Raw genomic sequence first — 18,447 nt, 5'->3', positions numbered from 1 at the left:
CTAGAAAAGTGGTAAAACAGTGTGCCTGAAAAATGGATGTCTCCTCTCACACTGTGGCCTGTCATATTCTTGGCAATATAACTCCACATAGAAATGGACTACGTTGATAAATTCCCAAGCCCTACAGATCAGAGTTGCTCTGATCACCCTTGTTACATAGCGGGAAAGGGATAAACATTTATTAAGCACTACTATGTGCCAGACATTGTGTTAAACCGTAATAAATATTATCTCCTTTGAGCTTTACAACAACTCTGGGACATAGGAGCTAATATCTTCATTTTTACAGCTGAAGAAACTGAAGCTGACAAAAGGTTGTAATTTCCCCAGCATCACACAACTAGCAAAATCTGAGAGTGAATTTGAATTCCTATCTTTTTAGTATTAGTATAGATGGACTGCATACCAAATAAATAGGCACCGGGGGCTGAGAGTAGATGGTGCTGGAGAATCAGGAAAAGTGTGAGGTAGAGCATGGGACTTGAGCTGATAGTTGATGAAAATCAGCGATTCTACGGCAGTGTCAATGAGAAGGGAATCCGTTTGCAAGCATGGGAGACAGTCCATGTGAAGATACAGTGATGGAAAGATGTCCATGAGGAACAGCAGGAAAGCCAGTTTGTCCAAATCATGGAGATTGGGAAAGAGTGTAATAGGCAATAAGGCTGGGGAAAAAGGCAGAGGTAGCTGTGTGAAGGATTTTAGGTGCCCACCCTAGGAGTTAAATTTTATTTTCGAGGCAATAGAGAGCCACAGAATTAAAGCCAGATCTGTGGGGCTATGTGGAGGACAGATTGGACGTCAGAGAGTTTTATGACAGGCAAGCAATTGGGGACCTACTGTAATAATTTAGGCGTAAGGTGATAGGAGCATCCCACAAACTGAGGGGGGGAGGGATCTGCGCGCCAAGCACAAGGTCTCTTTAAACTCATCCTTCCCTCTCCCCACCTGGCACTCTTTGATAATGCTCCTTCGGCCTTTCCATTGGCTACTTCGTGTGGCTCCCCGCCCCGTGTTCAGCCTCCCAACCACTCACCTCCTCCCCCTCGCCCTCGTAGAGTAATATTAGGAGCATACCAAAGGGTCCCCGCGGGTTGGAGTAGAGGAAGGGCGTGGCGGGGCTTACTTCTGTTGCCTTTTGCTTGTAGGGAACCGGAACTTTGGTAAGATACTGGGCGAGCAATGGGCATCGGATCGCTGCGCGAGGGTTCTCCCCCACCTCGGGAAGAGCAGTGAGCAAGCCCGGGGGCCTCCGTCCCCCTCCCCATGTGCCAGGCCGGCCCCAGGCGGCTGCCGCTGCTGCCCCCGCTGCTGCTGCCGCCCGCGCTGCAGCCCGCTGGCTTGCCTGGCGCCTGGGCGCTTCGGGTCGGCTGCGAGGCTGGAGCGGCGTCCAGCGGCCCCGGCCAGCGGGCTGGAGGGAACACGCCAGCATGAGGCAGAGGTGAGCGTGCGGCAGCCCCGGGCGAGGTTCCTTCCAGCATTCCCCGGGGCGCAGAGCAGCCCCGCGGCTGCCTGCTCGCCCCTTTCTCGGCGGCAGGCCCCGGCGGTTCGGGGGAGGACCGGGGTCGGGCCCGGGGATGCGAAGCACCCCGCGGCGGGAGAGCCCCTGGTGCGCCCCGGCCCCCGGGTGCAGCTCCCTGCCACTAGCCCCCTGCGCACCCCTAGGCTGCTCTCCTTCGCGGGCGTGTTTGGGGCTCGTTCCCCGAAGTCCCCGGGCAGGGTTCCCCCGGGCTGGCGGAGATAGCTCTTCCTAGGACGGTTCTGTGCTGAAGTGCTAGGGTTTATTTATGGTGTGTTTTTGCGGGGAAGGAAGAGATACGGGGGTATGTGAGGCTTGGGGGACAAGAACGTTGACATTCATTTGTGTTGGGGAGCAGATGGATCGGTTGCTTCTATATCCTGGTGCTGCTGCTTTGTGTCCTACTAGCAGCCCCCTGTCACTACTAGGGTGGTCCCTGTGCTGGGTTATGCGAGTTGGGGGGGTGGGAAAGCTACTCCCACAGGTAGGAGGCTTGGAGGCTGCCTGGAGCCTGGGGGAGGCTATGAATGGGAGGGACTGCGCAGGATGCTGTCGTTAGGAAGAAGTGGAGGTGCTTTTATGGGGGCCGGGGTGAGGAGATAGATTGGGGTTGAATGAATGAAGGAAAGCGTCCTGCCTAACCTATCTACTATCCTCCCTGAATCCTTCTCTTCCCTCTCCCCACCCCTCCTCCCTTATTTTAAAGAGAGTACTATGGAAATTTTGTGCCTTGTATGCCCTAGGAGTTCACAAACAATTTTCGTGTCGCCTTAAGCTGCTTGATAAAAAGTATAGTCGTATTTGTCCAGTTTCGGAAACGGTACATGCTTTGATTCTTGGCTGGAGTCTGATTGTTGTAAAACAATAATATTCTTCCCTTTCAAAATTGTTTGTTTGGAAGAAAGTCTTTTTTTCAAAGGAAGGCCCTCGGTTCAGTCCCAACCCTATCTCTTCTTTGATCCTTTCATTAGGTTTGAATTCGAGGTAGGTTTTGCCTGGAGTGCAAACTACATTTATATCATTTTAATGTTGGTGTTTTAACACTTTAATTATGGTTTACATAATGCTATAGGGAGGTGGGAGGTGGCTTGTGGGGACAGTCACTGTTTTTGCACACTTGTTTTATTTTTATTTTGAGGAATGCTGGGTGTGGGTGAGGTGGTATTTAAGCATGAGGATATCAGTGCTAGTTTGGTCATTAGGGTTTTCTGTGGGCAGCATGGTACAGTAGGAAAATCGTGGGCTCTGAAGTCAGAGGGCTGGGTGAGCCTGAGTAAGTCACTTAACCTCCATGTTAAATGAGGACTGTAAAACGAGACTGGTTGGGCTAAGGGAACCCTGAGGTTCCTGTATATAGCCCTAAATTCTAGATGTAAGATTCTCAGGTGATTCTAAACCAGGCCCTTGGAACGAGCTACGTTTTGTAATGAGAGAAACATCTTGCTTAAGGAATGAAATGCTTCTATCCAGCAGGCATGCTTCAACCTCTCATTACCTGGCATTATAAAAACGATGCCAATTTATTGTTTCAGGCCGGCTGCCTTTTCCTGTGAGCATGTCTGTAATGGGGCCTTTTAAGAGGACCTTATAAATCCCTTATATGATTATCATGTGTCCTTGGGTCAGAAACTTGGCCTGAATTGTCTTAGCCTTAAAATGCAGTTTTCTTTCATTCTAAGCTGTAAAAACATTTTAGTTTGTTGTCTGTTTGTGATTTTGTCTTCTATGACCAGAGTGGGAAGTTTCAGCTCCTTCTTCCAGGAGTGTAGGAGAAACATGACAGAGTATTCCTGTTGAATGTATTCTTGTCTAACATGGACCGATTTTCTCAACTAAGACTCCTTTTGTGTGTTAAAAGTATCTTTTAATGTATCTGAAAACAGTATTCAAAAAAAATTTTTTAGAGTGGTTGGTTGTACTGCGAATCTGATATCCCTTGGGTCAGTAAACAAATGATGCTCCCTGTCTCTAAACAACTTTAAGAAATTATACCTTCCCTTCTTTTTTTCTAATGGTAGGTTAAACATGAAGCACATTCACTTCACACAAAACTTAAGGAAGTCAAACAGGATAGTCCAGCTTATGCGAAGCATTTTACACAAAGTGGAATGATAAAATGATGCTTTAAAAAGAAGGTGGTGTAATCATCAAGATGGGGAACATATTTGGGGATTGGCTTGCTAAGGAACAGTCTTTAGTATTAACTTAATGTATTGTCATAGGGCTACATAAGGCTCTCAATTCCTCAAATGTGTATTTTTACCATTAGCAGTATAGGAGTGTGAGCAAAATCTTGTTGGTCAGAGGATAAGCAAGGGTGGTCTGCCCTCTATAAGCCTTCCTATAGACCAATCTCACAGCTATCAATTAAATGTTTAATAAGATCAAAATGTCAGAGTTGAAGGAAACTTAGAAGCAATCTAGTCCAACATACCTATATACATAGAAAGTTTTTCCTAACATCAGTCCTAAATTTTCCTCTTTGCAACTTCTATCCACTGCTCTTAGCTTGGCTTTTAGATGCAGAATAAGTTTCTAGCCTTTTCAGAATCGTTTAGAAGACTTTTTTCAAAGGAAGATGCAAAGTTCAGTTCCAAACCTTTGTTATTAGCTTCCTTAAGCTTGAATTCTGGATATGTTTCACCTGGAATACAATCTATGTTATCATTTTAATGTTGGTGTTTAATAGAAAAAGTCTAATCCCTTTCCCTCTTGTCAGCTTTTCAAATTCTTTGATTCTTCAAATTAAAATCTTCAGATCTTCAGCTGCTCTCCCATGACATGAAATTTGAGGACCATTGCCATCCTTGCTGCCCTTCTGAGTTTTCTCAAGCTTTGTCATCACTGTGAGTTGTTGCAGTACAATCTGATTCTTGATAACCTCATTTGGGGTTTTCTTGGCAGAAATACTGAAATGTTTTGCCATTTGCTTCTCCAGCTCGTTTTAATGAGGAAACTGAGGGAAACAGTCAAGTCTCTTGCCCAAGGTCACACAGCTACTAAGTATCTGAGGCCAGATTTGAACTTATGAAAATAAGTTTTCCTAACATCAGGCCCAGTACTCTATCCACTGCATCACCTACATGCACCAAGCCTCTTATGCTTACCAGTACCTTTCTTAGAAGTATTGCCAGAACTGAACACAGTACTCTAACTGTGGCCTGACCAGAATAGAGTACATTTGAACTATCACCTCCTTATTTGTGGAAGCGATGCCTTTTCATGCAGCCCAAGATGGCATTCGCTTTTTTTTTTGGCAGCAGTATCATACTGGTGACTCACATTGAACTTGCAGCTAACTAAAACCTCTAGATATTTTTCAGACAAATCACTGTCTAACCATTCTACCCTACCTTGTATTTGTGAAGTCAGTTTTTGGAGATTTATCCAATGAATATTTTTCTTATTAGATTCAGTACTTTGTTGAGATCTTTTTGGATCTTTTCATCTAATGTATTAGCTTTCCTCCATAGCTTTTTATCATCTGCACATTTCAGAAGCTTGCCATTTATGCCCTTTTCTAAGTTTTTGATAAAAAATATTCTGTAGGGCCAAGCACAGATCCTTGGGGAAATTTCATTAGCTATCTCTTTGCAAAAAAACATGGACTCATTTTCAGCCTAATCATTCTACTATTTCCAAATCTATCTAATTTTACTATCATCTCATCTCTATACTTTTTATAAGAGTAGCTTGAGATATTTGTTAAAACTCTAGGTAAACTATATCTACAACAATCTAAAAATGTAGGTCATGCCAGATAAACTTTTTACGTTTGATGAGGCCATTTTGGCTTTTTTTTTTTTTGATGAGTGTTTCATTCTTCAGATGTTCACTAACCAACCATTGCTTTAATGATCCATTCTAGAATTTTCCCAGGAATTAAAATCAAGCTTACTGGCCTTGCAGTTTTCAGATTTTGTTCTCTTCCCTTTTTTTGAAAATTGGGACCACATTCGTTATTCTCCACATTAGCGTAGTGCCTGATCTTTCAGATCAGAAAATCTTTTAAATTTTCACTTACAATTATTCTCCAATCATATCTACCAGTTCTTTCAGTACCTGAGGAGTTGGAGGAGTAAGTTCATTTGAGCCAGGTAATTGAATTCATTAGGAGTGGCCAGTTTTTCTTAATCTCTCCCCATTTTCCTTGTGTATTAACTCACTGAGAGCCAAGTCTGCTTGTCAGAAAGAGCAGGGGAAAAAATTATCAGTTCTGCCTTCTTTCTATTGACAGTTATAACTATCACATTCATATTGAATAGTGGTTTTAATCCCTTCTTTGATCCTTCCTTTCCCCAAAACAGCTTGCTTAAAAAGGAAGTAGAGCAGAGGAGGAGGTAAATTGAATAAAAGCAATCTTATGTTCACAAAAGTAATATTCCATGATAAGGATGGGTGACATCTCTAGTATGTAGGCTCCTATTTACTTATGCCATCCTTATGTTATATATGGTCTCTTTGTAATTATAAACCAGGGGCACTTGGGCTATAATCCATTGAGTAGGTATGACTCATAAGTAGGCAACGTTAAGTCTCATTTCTTTGGAATCTTTAGCTTTTCTATATCCTATCTGTGGTAGATGATGGTAGAGATATTTGTAAATTAGGAGCATCTTTAATTTTCCAGGACATTTTCTTCCTTCTTTTCGTGCCTTCTTAGATGTTACTTTCTAGATTTCATTTTGAATAAAGTAGGAGAATCTGACTATTCCTTGGGGTTTAGTTTTTCTTTGAAGTGAGGTATAAGCTTTGTTTGCTCTGGCTTTTTTTCCATCACTGTTATAGGTAGAAGAAGTATGGTTTAGTTCGGGGCTTGCCTTGGACTTGGGAAAACGAGTTCAAATTCTGCCTCTGAAAACTACTGGCAAGTCACTTACCCTTTTACCATCCAGTTTTTCCATTTGTAGAAAGAAGTCTTTTCCTGCATTAATGAAATCACAAAGGATTCCAAGAAGTGCATTCTAGACTGAAGGGTACCCTCTTGCAAAGACAAGTAAGAAGAAAATAAATTGTCTTATGTGACAAACTGTAAGGAAGGCAATTTGGCTCCACAATTGAATGAATGAAGGGGAATAATGCATAAGTCTGAGAAGATAGTTTAAAGCCGGGTTTTAAGAGGCTTTAAAAGCCAAAAGCCTTTGCTTTTTATTTTAGAAGTATTAGGGAGCCACAAGAGGTTATTGATAGGAAATGACATGGTTAGTAGACCTGTGCTTTAGGATGATCATTTTGGGAGCTTTGTGGAGATTGGATTGGAAAGAAAAAAACTGGATATGGGAATACCTCCTTGCAGGTTGTTGGAGTTGTCCATTCAAGAGATGATGAAGGCCTGAACAAGTACAGTCGCTATGCAAGTAAAGAAAAGGGAATGAATGTGAAATATGTTTATCTTTAACTTTTAGATATGAGATATGTTTATGGTGAGATATGTTCAACTTTAGACTAGCACTTACCATTTATCCCCAATAAATTTCATCTCATTAGATTCAGCCCAGTCTTATAATTTGTCAAGTCTTTTTGGTTTATGACTAGCAGGTTCGATAACCATGACATCTATACCATGTGATTTATATTAAACCACATAGGACCAAGGAGACATTTCTCAAATGTGTTCCTAGAGATTTCTCAGTTGAGATCGGACCATTGATGATTAATCTTTTACATCTGGCTATTTAGCTGATTCCAAATCTACTTAACTGTGATGTTGTCCAACTATATTGTCTTCTGGCCAGCACAAGAGACCTCATAAAATGCTTTGTAGAAATCCAGGCAAGCTATATTTAAAAGAATCCTCTATCTACCAATTTAGGAATGTCAAAAAAGGAAATGTTTCCTAATACTCTAAGATTTTAGTAGTCAAGCACTATAGGTTACAAACTACACTCTTTTGGGTGAAAATCAGTGCCTTTGCCCTTTTCAAGTACTTAGGGCACCTCTTTTCAAGATCACTGACTTATGCTAATATTGCTGAACAATTAGAATGCTTCAGGGAATGCATAACAAACCTTCCACTCTCTCAGCATAGAATCTCCTGATTCATTTTGGACTTTATTCTCCCTCAAAAAGCACCTACTCTGACACTACTACCACTAGAACAGACTGTCCTAATTGCAATAGCCTGTTGGTGGGTGTGACCACTTCAAGTCTTCCCCCTTTGCAGGCCATCATCCTCCAGTGATTTTCCTAAAGTACAGGTCTGACCAGGTCACCCTCCCCACCACTCAAGAAAAACTGTGACTTCATATTGCCTTTAAGAAGCAAATACAGGAAGCTGTCATTTAAATCCTTCCTAACCTAGTCCCCTCCTACCTTTTCAGTGTTCTTACACTTTGCTTTCTGCCATGTACTCATCAATCTAGTGACACTGACATGACTGGAGTGCTGTCACCTCTACTTTCCTTCTTCTCTGTCTGTCTCTGTGTCTGTCTGTCTCTTCTCCCTCCTCCCCCCACTCCCATTCTGATAATTAATCTCCTTTGCTTTAAGTACTAAAATCCCATCCTCTTCAGTAGAGGATGCCTTTCCCTATTTTTTAAATTCCATTTGCCTCCCCACTATTTTTATCCTGTCTGTAGTTTACCTGTTCCATTAGATTGTCAGGCAAGCGTTGTCTCTTTTTTGTATCCCCTGAGTACAACTGAATGGCTGGCTCTCAGTATGCTTTAATAAATGTTTTATTGATTGATTGTCTTACTATCTATCACTTGTCCCTAGACTTAAGTTAAATAATCCCTACCCTTAGGGCGTTTATAGTCCTTTTGTGGAGATAAATACATTACAGATTATAGATAAATAATGATGGGTATGTTTGTATATTAGGGTAAGGGGCTTTGGTCCACAGTTTAGGAATCAGAAAAGACTTTTTGAAGCAGATGATTCTTGGACTGATCTGTACCTGGAGGCCAGCATTCTAGGCCTTGGGAACAGCCTATATATGCTTAGACACAATGGAAACTGGAAATCTACTATCCAGTGAGCAAAAAAGAGATTAGTTTACTTAGAATGAATGGTTTGTGAGAGAAAGTAGTAAGAGTTTATATTTGAGGTTATATTTGATCCTGCACATAGCAGGGAGCCATTGCACCTTCTTGAGCAATAGGTAAAGGTGGTAATTAAATCTTTATTTAGGAATAAAACTGACTGTGGAAGATGGATTGGAAGAGTGACTGAAGGCTGAAGATCAGTTACAAAGCAATTAACTATAGTCCAGGTAAAAGGTAATCGGGTCTCAGCCAAGGTGGTTGTGATATGAGTTAAGAGTTAAGATATAGCTATGAGAATTGTTAAGAAGGTAGACTTGATATGACTTAACAATTGATTCCATATGGCAAAAGAAAAAAAATTAAATTTTAGATAATTTTCTAAATTTATTTTTCTTTTTAAAATTTTTTTTCATTTTTTTGTACTGACAAACACCAGTCAACACAGCTTGATCCATATTTGTTTATTATCTTGTTTATTAATATTTCAAGCCTGAATTGGAATTTTGTGTTATGGCCATCTCTAGCACTCTTGGATAGGGTGGTGGGGGGCCCTATTTGGTCCTGCTCTCTGTTATCTCAGCTGTTGCTATTGGCTTTCACTTCCAGGCATCTAGTATTTGATAACTCCCCAAACTCTAGCTTCTGGAATAAGAACTCAATATTTGACAAAAATTGCTGGGAAAACTGAAAAATAATATGTCAGAACATTTTTGGGTCAGAACATTGGAACTGCCCTGAGGGAACTTTGGAGCTCTGCTGGCCCTCTTTCTTTCTGCTACATAGTGTTTCAGGGTCTGGGCATCCTTGAAATGTTCCTTGTTTGGACTGGAAGACTTTTGAACACTTTGCTCTCCTCATCTTTCTTGACTGGACCCCTTCCTTGGTAAATGCGGGCTTCTGGCTGTCTTTCTTCTCCTCCTTTCCCCCTTCCCCCTCCCCCCCTCCCCCCCACCCCATGCAGATCTGGATTGGGTGAAATTTTAGTTTCTCTTTGTATTTCTTGATCATATTTGTCTGATATTCTCTTGCTTTTTGCTGGGACACTTATATAGGAGCTGGGCTATTTACTTGGTCACCTTTAATATAAAAGAATATTTACCTATTTGTTTTTGCCTTCTATAGAATGTAAACTCTTTGAGGGAATTTTTTTTTTTTTGTCTTTGTATGAGCAATACATGGAACTTTTTATATACATATATGTATGTATATGTATTACATATGTTGTCTCATTTCAACCTCAAAATAATCCAGTGAGACAGGTACTAGAATCTGTATCATCACCATTTTACAGATAAAAATAATTGAGGCTCAGAGAGATAAATGATTTTTCTCAGGGTCCCACAATCAGAATTCTGATATTTGTTCAGATTTTCAGCAAAAACTTGAGAGTAAAAGGGAAGTATGCTTTTTAAAAATTGGATAATGGGATCTTAATTTTTTTTCCTAGTAAATTTATTTTTAATATGCATTGCTTTATGAATCATATTGGGAGAGAAAAATCAGAGCAAATGGAAAAAATCACGGGAGAGATAAAAAAAGAAAAAAAATATAGCATGTGTTGATTTACATTCTATTTAGTTCTTTTCTGTCTATTGGGATTGCTTTGGATCACTGATCCACTGAGAAGAACCACATCTTTCATAGTTGATCTTTTTTTTTTTTTTTTTGTACAATATATTCCTGGTTCTGTTCATTTCACTCAGCATCAGTTCATGTAAATCTTTCCAGGCCTTTCTATAATTAGCTTGTTCACCATTATATTTATAATACTCCATTACCTTCAACCATTCCCCATTTGATGGGCATCTACTCATTTTCCAATTCTTTGCTACTAAAAAAAGAGCTGCTACAAACATTTTTACACATGAGTCCTTTTTCCTCCTTTATGATTTCCTTGGGATACAGACCCAATAATAGCACTGTTGGGTCAAAGAGTATGCACAATTTTATAGTCTTTTGGGCATGGTTCCAAATCTCCAAAATGGTTGGATCCTGTCACAGCTTCATCACCAATGCATCAGTGTCCCAGTTTTCCCACATCCCTTCCAACATTTATCATTATCTTTTCCTGTCATTTTAGCCAATCTGAGAGGTGTGAGGTACTTCAGAGTTATTTTAATTTGCATTTCTCTAGCCAATAGTGATTTAGAGCATTTTTTCATATAATTGTAGATTGCTTTAATTTCATCAGATGAAAATCTGTTCAAATCCTTTGACCATATCAATTGGGGAATGATTTTTATTCTTATTTGACACAGTTTTCATTTTAGAAATGAGACCTTTATCAAAAATACTGTCTGTAAAAGATTTTTTCCCAGCTTTTTTATTGTTTTAATCTTGTTTCTGTTGATTTTGTTTGTGCAAAACTTTTTTAATTTGACGTAATCAGAATTGTTTTTATCTTTCATAATCTCTAGTTTTTCTTTGATTATAAATTCCTCCTTTCCTCAAAGATCTGAGAGGTTAAATTAACCCTTGCTCTCCTAATTTGTTTAAAATATTATCCTTTATGCCCAAATCATGTACCCATTTTGATCTTGTTTTATGGGGTGTGAAATTATAGGTCTGTGCTGAGTTTCTGACATATTATTTTTCAGTTTTCCCAGCAATTTTTGTCAAATATTGAGTTCTTATTCCAGAAGCTAGAGTTGGGGAGTTATCAAATACTAGATTACTGTAAACTTTATTGTGTTGTATGTATCTAATCTATTCCACTGGGATTTGGATTCATGCTTTACTCAAAAGAAATTAGGGAATACTTCACAGATTTTCATGTCATCTTTGCTAATGGTCCAAGCTAATATTCTTTGTATAGTTTCAATTTTAGTATGTTTAGTGCAGTTTTTTTGATCCCATTCAGGGTCTTCTTGGCAAAGATACTAGAATGGTTTTTCATTTGCTGCAGTTCATTTTATAGAAGAGAACTGAGGCAAACGGTGAAATGACTTTCCCAGAGTTATACATTCTTGATAGTCAGATGTGATCTCATTGGTGAAAACAGTCCCTTCAGTTGTATGAATATCAGTAGAGCATATAGATAGCCCATCAGTTTTCCCTCGCTCCTGTTGCATGTACCATCCTATTATTGTCCTATACCTTTTCTGGCCAACTTTTCCTGAGAATAGCTGAAAAATATAGCCCTTTGGTAGACTTTTTTTCTTTTTTTTTCCCCTTAATAGTATTTTGCTTTTTTCCAATTCCATGTAAAGATAGTTTTCAGCATTCACTTTTGTAAGATTGTGAGTTCCAGTTTTTTTTTCCCCCCTCCCCAAGACCACAATCAAGATTATACATGTATATTCAATATAAACACATTTCCATTTTAGTTGTATTGTGAAAGGAAAAATCAGAATGAAAGGGGAAACCACAAGAAAGGGAGGAAAAAAAGTGAAAATAGCATGCTTCAAACTACATTTTGTCTGCAGTTCTTTCTTTGGATTCAGATGATATTTCCATCCTAACTTTATTGGAATTGTCTTGGATCACTGTATTGCTGAGAAGTGCTAAGTCTATCATAATTGATCATCACATAATCTTGTTACTGTGTACAGTGTTTTCTTGGTTCTGCTCACTTCACTTGGCATCATTTCATTTGGGTCTTTCCAGGCTTTTCTTTTTAGCTTGCTAAAAAGTTTCTTATAGAAACAATAGTTTCTTATAGAACAATAGTATCCCACTACAATCATATACCATAACTTATTCAGCTATTCCCCAATTGATGGACATCCACTTAATTTCTAATTCCTAGCTGCTATAAACATTTTTGCACATGGGGGGCCCTTTTTTTTAAATGATTTCTTTGGGAGACAGCGCAAAGGGTGTGCATAGTTTTATAGCCTTTTGGGCATAGTTCCAAAATGCTTTCCAAAAATGGCTGAATCGGTTCACAATGGACTTTAATTTTCCTTGCTAAAGTCGCCTTGTTTTTGGCTATAATTCTTTCAACAGTATGCTTCAAGGATTCTACCACATTTCTGGATCCATTCTCCATTACTTCATCTTGTAATTGTCTTCAATGTGCAGTCTCCATAGATCTTGAATACCAATCTCAGCATTTTTGTGCAGTTTTTTTTTTTTTTTTAACCTCATCAGAATTATTTCATCTTGTGTCCTAAGAATTTCACTCTAGAGAGCTATGGTTGCTTTTTTGCATTAATTTCTCCTGTACAATTTTAGAAAATTGTCTATTGGATCCAATTTCTACTTTTTCTGTCTGTTCTTAATGACTCCCATGTCCATCATCTCTATCTCCAACAGCCTATTGGAATTTTTGAACTATATTTCTTTTTCTTTCTTTTCTCTTTTTTTTTTTTTTTAATTTTAATTTTTTTTTTTTTTTTGCTGAGGCAAATGGGGTTAAGTGACTTGCCCAGGGGTCACACAGGTAGGAAGTGTTAAGTGTCTGAGGCCAGATTAGAACTTGGGTTCTCCTGAATTCAGGGCTGGTGTCTATACTACATCACCTAGCTGCCCCTGAACTATATTTCTACAGATATTTCAAACTCAGATGTATCCAAAATTGAACACTTTTCTCTCATTACTTCTTGTTTGGACTATTGAAATACTTTTCTAATTAGTTTCAGTGCTTCAAGTCTTTTTCTGCTCTCTTCTCCACATGCATGTTTGACCATGTTACTTCCAACTTAGTTACTTTCGGAGCTCCTTATTGACTTTAGGATCAAGTATAGTATTCTGTTTAGTTTTTAAAGCTCTTTACAGCTGGTTCCAACCTATTTTTCCATCTTTATGATATATTTCTCTCTTTCTTGAGCTCTGCAATCCAACCATACTGACCTTCTTATCTTTATGTTTTTGCATTGGCTCCACCTCCCCAGTCCCCCCCAGCCTAGAACATATCTCTCTCTTTGACTCTTTTTTAGAGGGTTCCTTCTTTTCTTCCAAGTTCAGTTCAAGTATTACCTTCTTCATGAAGCATTTTCTGTTTTTGGTCCCCCCGCCGCCCCCCCCCCCCCATTACCCTATATTTTGCATGTATTTATTGCCTTCTCTGAAAGACTAAGTTCCTTGAGACTGGGACAGTTTCATTTTTGTATTTATATCTCCAGCATCTAGCTGTGTGATTTGGCGTATACTAATCACTTGAACATTAAAGTTTCACGTATGAGGGATTTCTCAGTAAATTTCAGATTTCCTGGTAAAGATAATGTCACCCCAACACTGGTTACTATGGAAGAAGAGGGTGTCCTCTCTTTCCCCTTTTTCCTATTTATGTAATCCCAGAGATAATAGATAACTGAAGTGTTTCTCGAGTTTTCTTTGTTAATGGCACTGTTACTAACTTTCCCTTGGAACATTCTTCTGGTCATGTTATTATTTTGGCTCAGAGACTGGAGCTGTTGTCATAATTGGGGCAACTTATGAGGTTTGATTGTTTTTTAAACTTGACAATGGTTTTAAAAAGAAGCAAATAAGGCTGACAACCAGCAAGAATGCTTCACTACCTTTTCAAGGTTTGCTCTTGCTCCTTTTTCGTTTTCCAGATAGTGATGGTCAAGATAATTATTTGCCTAGAAGAAGAACACTGGCACTGAAGGATAATGACTATCATTTTTATTAAAATATTTATTGCATTGTGATAATAAGCAAGTCTTTCTTGATCTCTTCTGCCTACCAGGACTTCTTAGTATTTGGAAAAACTGTCCTCCCATGTTGGATTTCTTCCAGCTTGGTTGCAGTTCAAATGTGGATTTTTTATTTTTTTAAGAGATTTAAAATTAAAGATCATTTGCTATTTCTGACTTAGGGTTTCTCCCCTTTACTCTTCCCCCCAAGTAGTGTATTTTTCATATGTTCTAAAAAAAACCCAAAAACTTAGATCAAAGGGTTGAAACCAAAAGAAAAAAAAAAAAAGCTTTTTGAATGCCTGGTCTTTCAAAGATTTAATTTTGAAGTTCTCTCTTTCATTGCTCTATGGGGAAAGACAAGAAGTCTGGAGAAGGGTGACATGGGACATTTAATGATGATCATCAGTGGCTATCAGTGAATTTAGCTAAATTTTCTGACATGGAAATTGTGTCCAAAAAGTGTCTTTGATTGAAGCTTACCAATAACTGTGGTTGAGGCTTTTTTATTGTTGTGGTGAGTAACTGCAATCAGTCTCCCTGACCATTTTTCTATATCTTTTCTGAGAAAAAGTTAAGACTCCCAAGGATCATGCCTTAAACCTACACCAATCTGATTCTCATTGATTGGCCACCAGTAGATCCTAGGCCAAGCCCCATTTAGTCATTATTTGGGTTCTGATCAACTCAGATTGAATGTAAACAGCAATCATTTATGCTATGGAAGACCCCCTCCCAAATTTATTTAAAGGTTATTTGTAGATTATTGGAGGGTATGTATAGGACTTGCTTCTATTTTGAAACTGAAATATTAGGAATAACCCCAGATAGCAAAACACATACCAGAGTCATTCAACAAATGACAACAGTGGGAGATGGAAAAGAAGGTAAAAATCATGGACTCTTGTCTCAGAGAGCTTATTATAGTTTACTTGGGCAGTCAAGATTAAAAAAAACAACTAGAGGAAATAAATTATGAAAAGTAGAGAATTTCTGTTATTTAATTCTGTGGAATACAAGGTAAAACAATTGGCTTGAGTTGAAAGAGAACTCGAAATGAAATCTTTGGAAAAAAAATTATGGAAATTGGTTGGGAAGATACTCTAAGAAGGAAAGCCTTATTAACAAAGGCATGGGAAATAAATTGAACCAGATGTGCCTTACATAAAGAGCAGGTTCTGATGAGGGAATATCAAGATAAGACTAATTAGATATTCAAAGAATAAACCAAAGTGGAGAACTTTGAATTTTATTAGTTTAGACTCTATTAGTTAAGGAGCCAGTCAATTTATATTCTTGAGAAGGTATCCTAAAAAATAGTTGCTTTTTTGAGGGGTAAAAAGAGGAGATATTTTGTAGGTTCTTGCCTTTAGATAGAGGTAGTGAAGGAAGGAAAGGAAATAGATATTATTGTAGCTCCTATCAAACTAAGCATTTTCACAAATATTATCCCTTTTGTTAGGCTAGGGCTGGTGATAATAGCTTCTGACTTGTCTATGTAGAGAGGCATGAATTGAAATGAGGGTGGACGAGGAAGGATGGAGCCCTGTGTTTTTGTGGTAGCAGAGAAGAAAAGAGTTCAACAAAGTAGATCCAGATGAAGAGAATGTGGTGACACAGAGAGGGGAGAAGGGAGAGAAGAACAAGAATCTTAGACCTGGGCTTGGAAGAAGCCTTAGAAACAGTTTGATAAGCTTATGTCTAAGTATATCATCCAGAGACTTGAAGACTGATGAATTCAGTATTTCCTATCGTAGCCCATTCTACTTTTAGAAGATTCTTCTTGGGATTTGTGTAGGTGCCTGATTCCTGAGGTACTCTTTAGAGAGCCAAATGATATGAAGCCATTAATATGATTAATATTTTGGGATCTGGCCATTCACCCATTCCAAATGCTCCCAGTTATACTTGGTCACATCACTCCATCTTAACCACAAGATTAATATAAGAAACTTTATAGATTCCTTTGGTAAAATGTATCGTATAGATATATAAGCAGCCCCCCCTCCCACCATGTCTACTAATTTAGTAACCTTGTCACAAAAAGAAAATGTCTGCTCATGATTAGTTCTTTTACATTTTTATTGATCTTTTGTTTTTATGTTACTTTTACCTTCTCAATTTTATTTTTTCCCCCTTCTCTGCCCAGAAAATCATAGTTTTAACCAAGTCTTAAAGGAGAATAGGGAGAGGGTAAAAATTAGCACAGTAAACCCAGTACAACAGTATACACACTAATCCATCCACAATATGGTTCCTTATTTCTGCAAAAACATGGGAGAAGTGCATTTTCTTAATTTTTAAATTTATTTTTCTGCAATTACATATGGAAACAATTTTTAACATTCAGTTAAAACACTTTTGAATTCTAAATTCTCTTGTTCCCTCTCTTCTCTCACCCACTCCATCCCTTGTTGAGAAAGGAAGCAATTAAATATAGGTTATACATGTGTAGGTCACCTTTGTTTCAGGATAAAGCAAGGGCAAAACAGGTTTTTGTTTTACTTTTTCACTTTGAGCTGAAAATACCGAGTGATCGAGAGCATATCCATATACTCAGCAAAACAGAAAAAGAGGGTTGTATACATACTGCTTGTTTTATATATATATATATATATATATATATATATATATATATATATATTTTTTTTTTTTTTCCTTTCTTGCTGGTTTGTGTTGCCTTCTGAACTTCTTTTAAAAATGTTTTGATGATCTACCTTTTTTTTTTTTTTTTAAATCACTTTTGCTAACTATTAAAACAGAAAGGAAAAAAAAACCCTTTCAATACTAAGCAGAGTTAGGCAAAACAAGTCACACAGTGGCCATGTTGGAAAAATGTATGCATTTTTCAGCAGTCTGAATCTGTCACTTCTCCATCAGGAGATGGGTAATAGGGTGTGACTTGTTCCTTCTTCCTCCTTCCCTCCCTCCTTCCCAATATATCTCTCTCCATCCCTGGAACACATCCCACATAACAAATAGTATTTTTAAAAAGAAAGAGAAAAGTCAGCATAATTAATCAATACATTGAGGAAGTAGGAAATATGTTCAGTGTTTGTGTACCACCCACCTGCAAAAAAGTAGCATTGGGATTGTCTTCTCAGATTTTTTTTTTTTTTTTCCAAACTATGCTTCTTCTTTGTAGCTTTTTAGTATTCACTTTTCATTTGTATATGTGCTAAGCTCCTAACTTGTTTTAGTATTGTTCTTTTCTCTATTAGCTTCACTTTTCATCAGTTTGTGTTGATCTTTTCATACTTTGCTGTGTTCATTAAATTTGCCATTTCTTGCAGCACAGTAATATTCTTTTGTATTCATGTGTCTCAATTTGCTCAGCCATTCCCCAGTCAATCAGCATCTACCTTGTTTCCCATTTTTTTGTTATTACAGAAAGTGTAGCTATAAATATTTTGGGGTGTGTGTGTATGTATGTGTGTGTGTGTGTGTGTGTGTGTGTATAGAGAGAGAGAGAGAGTCTTTTTTTCTTAACTATGACTTCCTTGGAATATATGCTTAGTAATAGAATCTCAGGACTTAGGGGTATGATATGGACATTTTAGTTGCCTTCTTTGAAAAATTCCAAATTGCTTTCCAAAATAGTTATATTCACCCACAGCTCCACTAATAAAGTGCTTATCTTCCCCTAATCCTTCCAACTTTGACTCTTCCCATCTTTTGTCATGATCTGTTCTTAATGAAACCTTACTAGTTCCTTGTGATTTCTGCTTCCTTTTTAATATTTTCAGAAGCAATCACTTTAATAATTTAAAATAGAATTTTGCCAGCAATTGAAATCAAACTCCCTGGTCTAATGTTTGTATACTCTATTCCCCCCACCTCTGCCCTTCAAAAAAAAAAATTTAAATGAGAGGCCTGGGATGTAGTTCATTTGGGTCTGGTGACTGGAGCTTGCTAGCTGTGGAATCTTGGGCAAGTTACTTAACAGCTTTTTGTCTGAGTTTCTTCATCTATAAAATGGGCCTCATAAAGATACCTTTTAAAATTGTTGTGAGGATAAAATGAGATAGCATTTATAAAGTGCTTAGCATTGTGCTTGGTACAGAGAACTAATTATTACATAATTAATAAGTATAATTACAACATAATATAATTATTATGATATAATAAGTAATAATAATATTATTATTGTATATTAAAGGCAGTCATATTGTAGTGTAAGATGTTAGCCTAAACCTGTTTTCTATCAAACTACTCTCCAGTTTTCCCATATGGTCTTAAATAACATGTTCTCTCTTCCTTTTAATTGATATTATTTTTCTTTTATCATCAATTATATTCTTGAGAATTTAACCATACTTCCTAAACTGTCTTTCATAGGGCTTAGTTTCCTACCCACCTT

General features: G+C 38.0%; 1 protein-coding gene and 1 pseudogene across 3 annotated transcripts in view; one reads left to right on the top strand and one right to left on the bottom strand.

Annotated features, from left to right (window-relative positions):
- Positions 1-18,447, top strand: part of MICAL3 (microtubule associated monooxygenase, calponin and LIM domain containing 3) — a 252,128-nt gene that overhangs the window by 22,251 nt on the left and 211,430 nt on the right. The window contains exon 1 of one of the 3 annotated variants that reach the window (XM_031939708.1): positions 1,039-1,441. The exons of 1 other annotated variant lie outside the window; for it this stretch is intronic. The gene's annotated coding sequence lies outside the window, so the exon portion shown is untranslated. Of the gene's footprint in view, positions 1-1,038; positions 1,442-18,447 lie in introns of those variants that run through there. One more of the 3 variants, XM_031939709.1, reaches the window with a different exon arrangement.
- LOC111721095 lies at positions 11,250-11,346 on the bottom strand (annotated as a pseudogene).

The sequence above is a fragment of the Sarcophilus harrisii genome, chromosome 5, assembly GCF_902635505.1.
Source record: "Sarcophilus harrisii chromosome 5, mSarHar1.11, whole genome shotgun sequence".
In the NCBI taxonomy this organism is placed as follows: domain Eukaryota; kingdom Metazoa; phylum Chordata; class Mammalia; order Dasyuromorphia; family Dasyuridae; genus Sarcophilus; species Sarcophilus harrisii.
Note: the sequence above shows the minus strand (reverse complement) of the source record. Positions and strands in the feature narration are given on the sequence as shown.